The sequence below is a fragment of the Myotis yumanensis genome, unplaced genomic scaffold (assembly GCF_028538775.1).
Source record: "Myotis yumanensis isolate MYYU_CA2020_CCGP unplaced genomic scaffold, mMyoYum1.0.hap1 SCAF_13, whole genome shotgun sequence".
Classification (NCBI taxonomy): Eukaryota; Metazoa; Chordata; class Mammalia; order Chiroptera; family Vespertilionidae; genus Myotis; species Myotis yumanensis.
Window position 1 is genome coordinate 39663488 of NW_027223764.1, and position 15895 is coordinate 39679382.

At 38.3% G+C, this 15895-nt stretch overlaps 1 protein-coding gene across 5 annotated transcripts in view; it reads right to left on the reverse strand.

The window, feature by feature from the left end:
- CTNNA3 (catenin alpha 3) overlaps positions 1–15895 on the reverse strand; it is a 1374069-nt gene that overhangs the window by 1341415 nt on the left and 16759 nt on the right. The window contains exon 1 of one of the 5 annotated variants that reach the window (XM_070432841.1): positions 10908–10973. The exons of the other annotated variants lie outside the window; for them this stretch is intronic. The gene's annotated coding sequence lies outside the window, so the exon portion shown is untranslated. Of the gene's footprint in view, positions 1–10907; positions 10974–15895 lie in introns of those variants that run through there. 5 annotated transcript variants of the gene reach the window in all.

Here is a 15895-nt window from a genome sequence, read left to right on the forward strand (position 1 = left end):
TATAAAAATCTTCTGGGTCTTTTGGATGTAATTACCCTGATTTATTGGAGATCAAGGCAATAATAGGCAAGAAACTGCAGAATTTTGCAAGTGAAGTCAAAGCAAGGTCAAAGTCTGATAAATTGTTACCAACCTCTTGTAGCAACATCACAGTGTAGATCCAAAACAAAAATCCTACTAACTTGCAGGTATTACATTCCAAAGCATTTACATCTTATAATTCATAAAATCTTAAGAGTCAGTGAGTACCTCCCAGACCATTCAAGAATACCTTCTACAATATCCTTCATTTCAACAATGTACTGGGCTAAGGTGGTCAGAAATGATGAGATGCTCACTATACCAGTAGATGCCAGTGGTTACTTTTTTTTTTTTTTAAATATATTTTATTGATTTTTTACAGAGAGGAAGGGAGAGAGATAGAGAGTTAGAAACATCGATGAGAGAGAAACATTGATCAGCTGCCTCCTGCACATCTCCTACTGGGGATGTGCCCGCAACCAAGGTACATGCCCTTGACCGGAATCGAACCTGGGACCTTTCAGTCCGCAGGCCGACGCTCTATCCACTGAGCCAAACCGGTTTTGGCAAGTGGTTACTTTTATACAGTTCTTCCCTATTGAGTTGAAAGCTGCCACTTTTATCCAACAGAGGTGGCTTTATAGAGTGTGGAAGGTACACGACACGTTGGGAGACAGACTCCCAACTACAAATAATTATTATTTGAATAATGTTATTTCTTATAAAAATCTTCTGGGTCTTTTGGATATAATAACCAATATGTGGTCTCCAATGCCACATATTTGATTTCTTAAAAAATAAACTTTTGTACCACAGTCTATAAGGTAATAGCTGATTCTCAGATTATTTTTATATATATATATTTTTTTTTATTGATTTTTTTTACAAAGAAGAAGGGAGAGGGATAGAGAGTTAGAAACATCAATGAGAGAGAAACATCGATCAGCTGCCTCCTGCACACCCCCCAGTGGGGATGTGCCCGCAACCAAGATACATGCCCCTGACCAGAATCGAACCCAGGACCCTTCAGTCTGCAGGCCGACGCTCTATCCACTGAGCCAAACCGGTTCGGCTCATTCTCAGATTATTAAATTCCATGACACAGTCATCATAATTACCTTATTAATCTAACTTTATACCCACTTTTCAACTGAACTGTTCCAGTCTTTTTTTTTCCCAAGGATTACTGTAAACCTGTCTTCCCATCATATATTTGGACAATTAATTTTTATTTTTCCCTAAATTCAGAATTTTATTTTGGCCTCCTAACATTCCATCTTGTAGAATCTGGACGTTTGTTCCTACCAGTCAAAAATTGGTCTTAGAGAGCCCCACACATTAACACTATCTCCTCAAGTTCAAAGTGCATTGATCATGTCAATACTTCTATCAAAAGTGCCTTGGGCTTCATGAGATTCATCTGGATCTCATTTAACGAAGCTCTCTAGTGAGTGAGATATAAAGGGGAAATATCCCCACCATCATCACAAATGTTAACCTTACCTAATACTCTACACTTTCCAAATATCAGAAAAGGTGAGCAACTAGTAGTGAAACAATGTCATAAAAGAGAGCTTTTTTTTTTCATTGTCATTAAAAATTTATTACAAAACTTTGTCAACCTCACTCTCCATCACTGGTCCCCTTCAGAAAGATAACCATGATTCAGTTAGGAACAATGTGAAAGATTAGAACCAAAGGTTAATTGACACACAAAAAATCTACATTTTAATTAAACACATTTAAGTAAAGAAAAGGAAAAGGGGACATGGGGAATTTGCTGCATGGTATTATCACAGTTGATTTTATACTATTCAGTCTCGGCTAAAGTGAAATAGAATAGAGAGAGGACACTATAATAAACAATTTCTACTACAGTCTCTACATACACCTGTTTTCCCAAGCCCACATCCATTACACCATAGCCCCACCTACATGCATCCAATAAAATCATTTGCTGGCTTGTTTGACCTTCCAAGAAATACACACATCCTTTACTTACTTTGCAAAAAAAAAAAAAAAAAAAGAAAGAAAGAAAGAAAAAGGATCTCAGCTTTCTCAGAAAGTCAATAAAATCAGGCAATTGCCTAATATATATAATGAGGAAATCGCTGGTTTCTCTCTTTTCAGATATTTTCCTTAACTTTATAATTACGTTCCACGCATGTACTTGGAGATCAATAATCTGTATAAGCTCCTCTACCGAGCCTTTTAGTCACCATAAGACCAAAACAGTGTGAGATCAGAGGCACCCCTAGACGACCAGGCATCATTCACTTATTCATTCAATTCATATTTATTGAGTTTCTAGTTTCTAGTTTGTGGCAGGCATGGGGAGGAGAAGACCATAAATAATAAATATAATTTTTAAAAGTGTTTAGTACATTAGAAAATGACATGCTACGATAAAAAATTAAAAATGAAGCACAGTGAGTAGGATTAGGTGCCAGAGAAGTCAGCAGCACATTGCGGTGTTAAATATGATCAAGATTAGCCTGACTGAGAAGGGAAGAGATTTGAGCAAAGACTGAAGAAGTGAGGACATGAGCCAAGCGAACACCTGGGAGAAGAGCATTCCAGGCAGAGGTAACAGGTAGAGCAAAATCCTTACGCCAGGAGAGTGCTGGCATGGTTGGGGGCAGCAAGGAAGCCAGTGTAAATGGAGTAGAGGGAACTACACAGGTTCGTAGGAGAAATCAGAAAGGTAATGGGGTGGGGGCTGCTGACCATGTGGAGCCCAATGCAAAATACTGCATGGGTTTGAGCACTAAGAAACATGGTCTGGTTTATATTCTGGAAGGATCACTTCAGCGAAGAAGGAGGAGGAGGAGGAAGAGGAGGAGGAAGAAGAAAAGGGGAGAAGGAGGAGGAGAAGTAGTACTAGTCTAGGGTGGGGAGCAAGGGCATAAGCAGGTTCTTATTTAACCTATTGAAGATTAAACATGAAGATCCTTATAACAACCATAACTGGCCTATACCTCTGACACCTACCAATGGCTCCACAAATATTAGTTAATATTATTATTCCCTTTTCAGCAGAAGAGCAGCACCTACTCTCTACATTTGGCATGAACACATCTCTATCATCCATAGAGCTTATAATTATGATTCAAGAACGCTTTCACTCTTTGTTCCTATAACAAAAAAGTTTAAAACAAAGCTTCCCTCTGGTGCCTCATCCTATAGCATCTCTTGGCTTCCAATTCTAAGGCATATTTCCTACATGTGCATTAATTTGAAATGCCACATGCCTAAATGCTCCTTTTCAAAAATTCCTAATGCACAAAAGCCTCATAAGGAAGGGATCTTGAGCCCTTTGAAAACAATTCCAAGAGTGGCACGTAAAAGGTATGCTCCAGGGTTAGGGCTGCAAGTGTTAAATGTGCTACAGTGCAGTACATGTCAGGGTCCCCAACAGTCTGTACTTTTTATTTCCTTAGCGTCCAAGAACTCAAGGCTTTAACAAAACAAAACAATGTCATACTTTATAATAAAAAGTATCTTTAGCAACTTGTAATTCAAACTTTAGAAAGCTTCTTGGAAGCATTTAAAGTTCTCTTTATTAAAACTTTGTTTAATCATCTACATGTTGTTCTTTGAAAAATAATCAAGTGAAGCCTCTACCCCAAAAAAAATTATGTTTATGTATTCTGTGTGGGAAGAATACATTAAAACATGTACTTTCCCTAGCCATAGTACCAAAATACAACTTGCTTCCCCACACATGCAACCTAGGTGAAAGCTGCAAAAATTATTTGAAAAAATTCTGAAAGATTGCCTTAAGCAATCTGAAATAAACAAGGAAACAACAGATTCTACTTGTTTCCGTCTTATATTCTGTCCCTCTTATCATGAATGGCTCATCAAGTCTAATTTCCCTCCAAAGTAAAGGAAGCAAAAAGTTACAATTCAACTTATGATTTAACTGAAAAATAACCTGTATATAAGAATTTTACAAGATGACCTCGTTACACTTCTCCTGATAACACATTCTTCATGCTATTTTATAAAATGCCAGTTCACACTAAAAGCTCACCCTATATTTCACAAAGACACACATTTTCAAAATTGTAGCTAGGGAGAAATAACAGAAATGCCCCATGATTATTCTGTGTAGCAATGTATTTCAAGTTAGTTAATTTTGTAAAATCCATAAAAAATTATACCAGCATTATGAGATCCCATCTCATATAAGCCCAGCATGAAAGTTACCTACATATTATTTAAAAAGACAAAGAACTAAATTAGTCCAATTGAGATCTAAGAAAAAAATAATATAATATGTGAGACCTCAGAGAAGCTTTTATTAAATCACTCAGAACAAGAATAACCTTCAGCTGTAAGGCATCATCAAGTTTAAGCAACAAGGGCAGAAGTAACATGCCCTTCATATACTCCTTGAAAGTGACAGTGGCCTTTGTTGCTACAAATCCACTGGGTCTATGGGTCAGTTCCACTCCGTATTATTATAAGACAACTCAAGTATATAAGAATTCTCCTAAGGTCTGGTATTTTTGAAAGGTGGGGAACAAAAAGAGGCTGGTAAAGAAAGTGGAATTTGTCAACCTCAATTTGAAGTCAAAAAAACTCCTATTTCTTCTTTATTATCTGATTAGCTAGAAATAAATAAGAGCCTGCTTATCAGAATAAAGAAAATGAAACCAGAGTCTCTGGATATTCGGGTTGATTGCTCTCTAATTTAGCTGTAAATCTGGTTTGGGGCCTGAAGCAGGTGAATGTAACTCCTACCTACTCTGCAGCCGTCTTCATCTTTTTCGCCCATCAATCTCATTTCTAAAAATCTACTGCAAATATAAACTAGCAAAAATAAAAAGTAATGTATGCCCAACACAATTCACTTTTAAAAAAAAACAGAAGAAGAAGAAGGAACGAAGGACAGAAAGCAGGGAGAGATAAGATGAAGGAAGAAAAATAAAGAAAGGGAAACTGCCATGCATCCACACAAACAAGTATGACCAGCTGCAGGGAGGAGTTAAGTTCTCTCTCCAGTGGTTCTCAACCTTCCCAATGCCGCGACCCTTCAATACAGTTCCTCATGTTGTGGTGACCCCCAGCCATAAAATTATTTTCGTTGCTACTTCATCACTGTAATTTTGCTACTGTAAACAGTATGTAATTATATATGTGTTTTCCGATGGTCTTAGGCGACCCCTGTGAAAGGGTCGTTCGACCCCCAAAGGGGTCGCGACCCACAGGTTGAGAACCGCTGCTTATACGCTTCTGCGGAGTGACTTCCAAGCCATATTAAGTGAAAAGGCAAGGCTCAGAACAGTATTACAATATACTGCCTTTACGTAAGAAAGGCAATATTACAAAAACATCTGCATCTTGCTTTTCTTAATAATAATAAAAAAAGAAGGGTAAACAAAATTTCAATGGCTGTCCTTGGAGGACGGACGGAAAGAGTAGACAAGACAGAGATGAATGCTAGACTCCTCTGCATGCACCTAGTTTGAGAGCTTGCCTTTGGAACCATGTAAATGTCTTACATTATGAGGAAACAATTAACTCATAAATCGACCCCAAGTAATCAAAAGCAAACAAGAGAAAAATAAACCTTAACTATATTCCACGTTAGCTTGGTAACCACACAGACACAAATAATTTCACGTGACTTTAAAACAGTATTTTTCCTCTAATCCTTAGAGGGCTATCCTGTAGGACACAAAGACCATCAAAGTAATCTTAAATGGCATTCAATGTTCTTATTCTATATATGTGAGTACACACACACTAAGATAAAGAAAATCAATAATTATATTCATGTTATGAGGAAGTAAGATTTAAGCATTAAAAAAAAGGAAATATAAAAAGGAAAAATGCCAGTTGGTGTGGCTCAGTGGTTGAGGGTCAACCCATGAACCAAGAGGTCACTGCTTTGATTCCTGGTCAGGGCACAGGCCCGGTTGCAGGCTCAATCCCCAATAGTGGGTGTGCGGGAGGCAGTCGATCCATGTTTCTATCTCTCTATCCTTCTCCCTTCAATTAAGATGTATTTTTAAAAATAAACAACAAATGAAATATAAGTATAAAAATATATTTTTTCTTCTTACAACAATACCAATTTCCTAGCTTTATATGAATATAAAAATGGCAACCTATTATATGAATATATGAAGATGGCAACCTATTGCATAGATTGTGTTTCCTAAAGACTATTTCCCAATAAAAGGAACTAGACTCCTTGATGGAAAGGCTGGTTGAAGATCTAGGGCAGGGAATGTACAAAATGATACTGGGACATCTTTTCCTAGAAAGCAAGGCCCATTTGGGTTTTGTCAAAAAGCTGAGGAGCCAATTTAAGGGGTTCTCACTGAACCAAAATGGGGAAATTTGAGCATCAAAAGAATAAAGAATGTAATGCACTGAAGCATAGCCAATATATAGAAACTCATTTGTTCAATAAGCAAAATCTAATTGATCACCTTTCAAGTGTCTAAGACACTATCCTATTTATCTGAAAATTGATAAAGAATGGGATAAATCAACAAGTATTTTCCTGATTTTCTGGTATGAACTATATACTTTAGGGTGGTGAAATAGAAAAAAAAAAAAAAAGTTCTTTTTTATAGGCTAATTCCAACCAATAAAAATGAATACAATATTATAGAATTATAGAAATCATCATTTACCACCCCTTAAAAAATAATAGATCTAGATATTAATCATCAATGAAGGCTAAAGCCATAGGTGAATGATTAATAGAAACTTTGAGAATCAGGCTTTGTAAGCGTGAATGCACTAGCCAATCTAACACCAAAAGTGAGACAACCCAGACTCTATGCCTCCTAACCCGGCACAATTGAAAATATAGCACATCACCTATAGGTATTCAAAAGTTGAACCTAAATCTAATCAAGCCCTGCCTAGATCTAACTAACAGAAAAATTGGAAATCTCACATGTTACTTATGAAAATGAAAACTAGTACAGCCACTTTAGAAAACAGCTTGGCAGTTTCCTATAAAGTTAAGCATATACCCACCCTATGACTCAACAATTCCACTCCTTAGAGAAAATAAAGCATGTGTCCACACAGAGACCTATATGCAAATGTTTACAGTGGCCTTATTCATATTTGAAACTGGAAACAACTCAAATTTCCATCAACAGGTAAATAGATAAACAATTTGTGATACAATCATATCATTGTATATTATGCAAGAAAAATAATTTGATATAGACAATAAAATGAATATCTCTCACAGATAAAAATCACACAGTCATATCAATTGATGCAGAAAAAGCATTTGACAAAATCCAACACCCTTTCTTGATAAATACCCTCAGCAAAATGGGAATAGAAGGATCATACCTCAACATAATAAAAGCCTTATATGACAAACCTACAGCCAACATCATACTCAATGGGCAAAAACTAAAACCATTTCACCTTAGAACAGGAACCAGACAGGGATGCCCACTTTCACCACTGCTGTTCGAGACAGTTCTGGAAGTGCTAGCAATTAGACAAGAAGAAGAAATAAAAGGTATCCAAATTGGAAAAGAAGACGTAAAACTGCCATTATCCACAGATATGATACTGTACATAGAAAACCCTAAAGACTCCATCAAAAAATTATTAGACTTAATAAATGAATTCGGTACCATCAGTGGGTGCGAGTGGTGGCTGCTGGCTTCAATCACCCCTGAGGGCTTCTCCACCTCCCTCTGCTCCTGATGGGCAATCAGGGCAGCAACCACATCTCAAACCCGCTGACAGCGCCAGCCCCACTCGCGCCAGCCCCAATCACTCCACGCCATTAGCAGGTGCCAGAGGGGCCGGTGACATCAGCACGTGGGAGCGGAGGTGGCGGGAGCGAGGACCTGGGGCCACAGTGGGAGGGGCCAGGCGGGGGCACAGAGGATGGGCTGAGACCTACCCCTGTGCCCAACGCAGCCTCATGGCCCACAGTTCCTTTCAAGGTGCACAAATTCGTGCACTGGGCCCCTAGTATAATTATAAATTTCCACTGATATCATTTTGCTCTGTAAGCTTTGAATGGATCTCTCACTGGAATCTCTAAACTAATGCTTTCAAAAGTTAGCTTTTTTTTTAAGCATCTTGACCCCTCTGGTACAACACTCAGTTTTGTTTATTTGGTGCCTGAAACCTATTTAACTTCTTAATTCTATTCTCTCCCCATACCCTGGCCAGGTGGTTCAGTTGGTCGAAATATCATCCCATACACCAAAAGGAGGCAGGTTCAATTCCCACTCAGGGCACATACCTCGGTGGCCAGTTTGGGTTTGATCCCTGGTTGGGGTGTATACTGATCCATGTTTCTCTCTCACATCGATGTTTCTGCCTCTCTCTCTCTCCCTCCCTGTCTCTCTCTAAGTCAATATAATAATAATAACAATTATAATAACATTCTCTTTCAGGTTTCAAACCTGTGTGTTCCCCTCAATATCATCCCATGCATCTGATCTGTTATCTATTTGATTTATAATTTTTTTCTGGTAAGAACTCTAAGTTAACCCCTATATGTATTTACAAAAATAAAAGCTTTCAGTATTTTCTTTGATGCTGTACAGCTTTTTTTAAAAAATAATCATTTCTTATTTATCTTATTTTTTTACAGTGGAATAAAAAGGAGCCAAATAGTTGTCCCTGAATCATCATGTTAATTATCTGAAGATACTACTGAAGATCCTTAGTAAGTTTAGCTGCTACACTTGTGTCTTTTTTAAATACTATTGAGTGAAAGCACTGAGTGTCTAAGCCAGTGGTCGGCAAACTCATTAGTCAACAGAGCCAAATATCAACAGTACGATTGAAATTTCTTTTTTTTTAAAATATATTTTATTGATTTTTTACAGAGAGGAAGGGAGAGGGATAGAGAGTTAGAAACATCGATGAGAGAGAAACATTGATCAGCTGCCTCCTGCACACTCCCTACTGGGGATGTGCCCGCAACCAAGGTACATGCCCTTGACCAGAATCGAACCTGGGACCCTTGAGTCCACAGGCCGACGCTCTATCCACTGAGCCAAACAGGATAGGGCTGACATTTATTTTGAGAGCCAAATTTTTTAAACTTAAACTATATAGGTAGTTACATTGTTATTAACTCAATTAGGGTACTCCTAAGGCTTAGGAAGAGCCACACTCAAGGGGCCAAAGAGCCACATGTGGCTCTCGAGCCGCAGTTTGCCGACCACAGGTCTAAGCTCATTCACTTACACAAGCTGGATTTAATTTGGTGCACAGCACGGAGCCCAGATATTCAACACAGTGATTGTTTTCTGAATATTTGAAGATCAAAATACATTAAGAAGTCCTGCCTCTGAATTCCTTTCTCCACCCAACAACTTTTTTCCCAATTTCACTGATCCAGTTAATTTCAAAGTAACAGAAGCTGAAATTCAAGTTCAATTTATCACTGGCTTGAAAGAGTGAAAGGAAGAACCGTAGCTAATCTCATTGACAACAATCTAATAGGGGAAAATAGAACTAGATTCATACCAAATTACGAAATGTATTTTGTTTAGAACATTGGTTTAATAATGTTCATTCTAATGTGTAGACGGTTGACCTTATTTAGATAAGTTCTTGTTGTTTCCAAAAAACGAAGCCTCTGTTCTTTCTTATGAATTGAGTAACGGGACAATTTTTTGTCGTGCTCCTGGAAAACTTACGACCACAGAAATCAGTGTGTGGGCTGAAAGGGCAGCAGTTCTTCACTTTTTTTTTCCCATCAAAACACCAGTGACATTTAAAGCGTACTTAATATTCACTGCCCAACGGACTGTCCTCACTCCGGACTGCCACCTTGGTGAGGGAGACGGCTAGTTTGCATGAAATTCCCCCAGAAGATTTCTGTGACCCTGTATTTCCTCTCCCATCAATCCAATCTTACACCAGCGGCATAAAACCACAGTTGAGTTGCCTTATTCCTGGCTCTGTTTTATATCCTTGCACTTGTTTTTCTTTCTTCTTTCACTCCACTTTTAATTTATTCTATCTTGAATTTCATGTCGCCTTGTAAGTCATCTTAAATCCTTTCTAGCACAAGGTAAGGCATAAATAAATATCATTCTATGTATCTGCAGAAGCAATCTCTTTTCATTTATCCTAGATAAAGCCTTAACACTTTAACTCCTTGCTGCCTCTTAACTACTCTCTATCATGTTAAACATACATATACTAAAATCTACAACTTCCTTGGTTGGGTTTTTGGGGGTTTGTTTGTTTGTTTGTTGCTTTTATCAATTTTCTGTTTAAAAATATTTAAGGCCGCATACAAAAGCTACAGGAAAAGTACCCATGCACAATTTAAGGTTAGAGGCCCATAAGAGAAATTAAATTGCACAAAGAACCTGCTTGCTGCACAAGTTTTATGTCTAAAGAATGTAAAGATTCAGGTGTCTTGCATACAGTTACTCAAGTAGTAATAGCTCAGTTACACTGCAGGAATTTTAAAATGCTGTGATGTAAGACTACTATAACTTGGGCTTTGGCACATGAGAATTTGTTTTAGCGCTATTTTAAAAACCACTAATAAACACTCCAACTTGCAGATTGAGCCTCTGCTCAACTGAGTCTGCCCAAGTTGTGAAAGATGATTAACAAGAGAATCACATTTTAAACTCAATCTGAAATGCCTGCTAATTTACTTAGAAAAGTAGATATTTATAAAATTGGAGCTTTCATAAAGTAGTTTAGAGTTTAGAGTTATTAAAAGGAAAATTAGTTATAAAAGTAATAAATGCACAACATAGTTATTTCTAGTCATCCCATTTTATAGAAATAATGTCCTCTCATTTCCCCAAAGTTATCGAACGGAAGCAACAGATCATCTATAATCATTAGGCTTTGTCTTACAGCAAAGTTTGATTTTAAAAAGTTTGACACTCACTCACCTACTGCAGGACAGAGTATTGCCCATATACAGGCACTAAACCAATTGTCTAAGCAATTGCTTATGTTTAGAAATTCAGTGCCACTATCATGGCTCACAGTTTGGCTTATGATGCATCTGTTAGCAAACAGCCTGACAAGCACCCTAGTGTATTTCAGGATGACTGACAGGACACAGCGGCTCAAGCAGGAAGGGGGGGATGGGTGCCCTTAAAGCAACACAGCCAGTGAAGGACGGCATCAAACAGCAGAATTAGGTTTGAAATTATATTTTGCAAATTTGCAATAAAATAATGACATATTGTCCAGTATGAGCTTTTAAACAGAAATTTTATGTGACCGAAATATTATAAATTCCAAAATGGCTTTAAGAATTTTAAGAATAGAAAGAACATATTTTACAACAGTCATGAAATGTGTTCCTTCCCTGAACTTATCACACTTCTAAATTATTTAATAGTATCCTAATTGTTTTTAACATAATTTAAGTCAGGGTACCCAGAAAAAAAGCCGCTCTTATCTCACCTCTAGATATTTGCCAGTTGCTCTTACAATAGTAATTTAACTGATGACAGTAATTTAAACACCTCGAATTAATCAGAGCTGTCATCGAAGATAGGGTCAGAAGATCCATGTATTTTGCCCCCCGCCGTATTCTTTCCGTATGGTCTATGTCACGATTAAAAATATAAATAAATAAATAAATGCATACATACATACATACATACATACATAAAATAAAAACAGATCAAAAGATTAGGAAATTTCAAGTATGGGTATTTCCACATTAGTTTCAGTTCGAAAATTACTTAAGTGAAACCGTTGGCTGCATTCTTCACATTTGTAATTTTTCCGATATTATTTCACAGTATTCTGCACCACGCAATCTTTCATTCAGCACTCAGCCCTATTAAAAAGTAAAAGCCCCTCGTTTTCAAACACAATCCCTCATTTAGCCAGCAGAGGGTATCATTTGATTCTAAAAGCCTACAGTATTGTATTCATTGACATTTATTTATTTATTTATTTTTATGGATGACTTTTTTAAAAAACTTGAACTAGGAAATGGGACACACCGTCTCAACTTTCCTTATTAAATGTGCTTAGGAATATTTCATTTTATTTTGTCCATATAAGTTTGGCTTATGGAACCTATATTGGTGTTTAATAGTTCTCATCTGTGACAAAGTCTATTGTTATTTCTATGTCTATCAGCTACTCAGATGCATCCTCATTGTAGTGAAAGAAAAGCACTAGAAGGCTACAAAGTAGCAGACTTGGGTTTGACCATCAGTCTGACTTTCCACACCCCCAGATTGTTCTGGGACAAAAAACACACAAAAACCCTACAAAGATTCCAAGCTTCATTAGATAACCCAAAACACATTACAAAAAAAAAAAAAAAATAGGACCATACTATAAAACAAAGTAATTTCTCCTCAAAATTATGTGACATATGTAAATTGTTTAATATTTTCTAATTGCCCTGTTTAATATTTGCTATTTGTCTGTTACATATTCGGAGCTATGGGACTAATTGTAGAGGATGTGTTTCCTGTTATCAATGTTTACTCAGTTCACTATGGGAAAATTAAGACAGATCTAAAAGCTCAAACGACAGTGAGGTACCATCTCACACCTATCAGAATGGCTATTATATATATATATATATAGACCGGGACGCCGTAACGGTCACGACCAGCTCAGCAGGAGGGGCCGTGTGCTGCCCGAGCCTGAGAGAAGAACACCAGCCGGGGTGCTGGGCTGCTGGGGGCCAGAGCGGAGACAGACACAAACCCGCAGGGGGCCCGACGCCCAGCAGCCCCGTGGCCACAGCGCCAGCAGTCCCACCTCTGCTTGGGAGCTGCAGAAGAAACACCTTTTCTGACCACTCACTGGCTAAGCTCCCTGTACACCACTCTCAGTGTTCTTGGTAACTTGGGTAATAAGAATCCAAGAAGGTGATCTAGGGTTTTTCCACCTCACTCCCGGAGGAAAAACACGAAGGTCCGCTGCTGGAGGGGCTAAGAAATGTCATATCTTGCCCTCACCAGTTTGGTTCAGTGGATAGAACCTCGGCCTACAGACCGCAGGGTCCAGGTTCGATTCTGATCAAGAGCATGTACCTACGTTGCAGGCTCCTCCCTGGCTGGGGCCCAGGCCAGGGCTCATGCAGGAGGCAACCAATAGAAGTGTGCCTCCCACATTGATGTTTCTCTCTGTCTTTCCCTCTCTCTTCCACGCTCTCTAAAAATCAATGGAAAAATATCCTCAGGTGAGGATAAAAAAAGAAGAAAGAAATGTCATATCCTCGCCAAAACCGGTTTGGCTCAGTGGATAGAGCGTCGGCCTGCGGACTGAAAGGTCCCAGGTTCGATTCCGGTCAAGGGCATGTACCTGGGTTGCGGGCACATCCCCCGTGGGAGATGTGCAGGAGGCAGCTGATCGATGTTTCTCTCCCATCGATGTTTCTAACTATCTATCTCTCTCCCTTCCTCTCTGTAAAAAATCAATAAAATATATTTAAAAAAAAAAAAAAAAGAAATGTCATATCCTATGAAAGAGCCATCTTGAAAATGCCTTAAAAAAGTTGTCATTTTTTCGTGGTGAAGGGATTGGAGTCCGTGTTGATGAAAACACCTTGGTGGCTGTGGTGGCCAGCAGTGGCTGCAGCAGCGGGGTGATGGGGGTGGCGCCTTCCCCTGATCATCCCAGTCACCTCCCGCAAAGGGAGACCAGACTTTAGCTTAGGCCCACTCCCTGTGGACATCCCCTGAGGGCTCCCAGACTGTGAGAGGGGGCAGGCTGGGCAGAGGGACACCCTCCCCCCGCCAGTGCACAAATTCTGTGCACCAGGCCTCTAGTCAACAAATAAACAACAAGTGCTGGCAAAGAAGTGGAGAAAAAGGAACCCTCATGCACTGCTGGTGGGAATGCAGACTGGTACAGCCACTGTGGAAAACAGTATGGAGTTTCCTCAAAGAAATTATAAATGGAACTCCCATTTGACCCAGTAATCCCACTTCTAGGAATATAACCCAAGAAATCAGAAACACCAATCAGAAAGGATATATGCACCCCTATGTTCACAGCAGCACAATTTACAATAGCTAAGATTTGGAAACAGCCTAAGTGCCAATCAGCAGATGAGTGGATTAAAAACAGTGGTACATCTACACAATGGAATACTATGCTCCTGTAAAAAAGAGAGCACTCTTACCATTCGAAACAACATGGATGGACCTGGAGAGCATTATGCTCAGCGAAATAAGCCACATGGAGAAAGATAAGTATCATATGATCTCACTCATTTATGGAATATAATGAACAACATAAACTGATGAACAAAAATAGATCCAGAGACAGAGAAGCATGGGACAGATGTCAAACCTCAGAGGGAAGGCAGGGGAGGCGGAGGAGGGGGTAAGAATCAACCAAAGGACTTGTATGCATACATATAAGCATAACCCATGGACATGGACACTAGGGGGGTGAGGGCATGTGCTGGGGGGTGGGGGTGGCTGGGGAGAGATGAATGGGGGAAAAAGGAGACATATGTAATACTTTCAACAATAAAGAATTAAAAAAACATTCTAACATTTTTAATATTAAAAAAAGTTATCCTTCTTTTCTTGCTCCCAGATTTGCAGTAATGACACATCTTTTATGCTAAAGTATTAACTTTCCCAAAGAGAGAAGGAATAATACTTCTCTTCCTCAATTGTGATTCAAAATAGAAAGTTATAACTTGCTTTCCTTAAAAAAAGGAATCCTATTTCTGATCATGAAAGCAAGGTTTGGGTTCCTCACTCCATAAAATCATTTTTAATACCTGAATGTGGCAGTTTCTTTCCTCAGAAAAAAACTAATGGTAGCTACATAAAAGTCATATTTTACACCTAAAAATAAATTATAACATCTCTTCAATTGTTATTAATTCTTTCAAAAAATCTTGTATCTTTAATTTTCTAAACTGATATATTCTCTATAAGATAAAAGACATACTTAGAATTATTTCTCAAGTTAACTTACAGGTAAGTATCCAGAAGAAAACTGAAAAGTCAGTTTTTCCAGTAATTTGCTTATCCCTTTTGCCAATATTCCCCACAGATGCATAGAATATACATTTCTATGCATTAACTATACATTTTTGAATATACAGGTAACTATTTTTTTTACTGTTTTCATCTAACCACTTAATTCCACTTTACTTTCCAATTCTGGGGTTGGTTCCTGACACAGGCTTTCCTGAACTATATCTCATTCAGCAATTTTTTTTAAATATATTTTATTGATTTTTTTACAGAGAGGCAGGGAAAGGGATAGAGAGTTAGAAACATCGATGAGAAAGAAACATCGATCAACTGCCTCCTGCACACCCCGTACTGGGGATGTGCCCGCAACCCAGGTACATGCCCTTGACTGGAATCGAACCTGAGATCTTTCAGTCCGCAGGCCGACGCTCTATCCACTGAGCCAAACTGGCCAGGGTTCATTCAGCAATTTTTGATTTACCCTGGTACCTTAAGAACCTACATCTAAAGACATTTTTAATCTCAGTTCTACCTATGGCTAAGAAAATTTTTTAAACAATAATTCTTTATGGGGATGTGGAGATTAAATGACTAGTAATAGATACTATTTATTTAAAATAACCCTTTTTACTTTAACAAAAATGTCTCCATACATCTTACGCTATTTCAATTTTCAACACACTTTTTATATATTTCATTTTCTCCTGAAAACAACTTATTTCCTTCCTAAACTATTGTAACTGGCTCGTAACAGACACTGTTCACACCAGTGAGCAGGTCTAGAGTAAGTTCTGACTCTGACATCGGTGTGATGAGTTTGAGGTACGAGTGGCATGTGCTCGTTCCCATGGGCAATTGAAAATTCAGAATCCTAGGGCTCAGGAGAAAAATCAAACCTAAAGATAGAGATATGTTAGCTATGCATCTGCCGTATGCCTTAAACCATGAGGCTAATT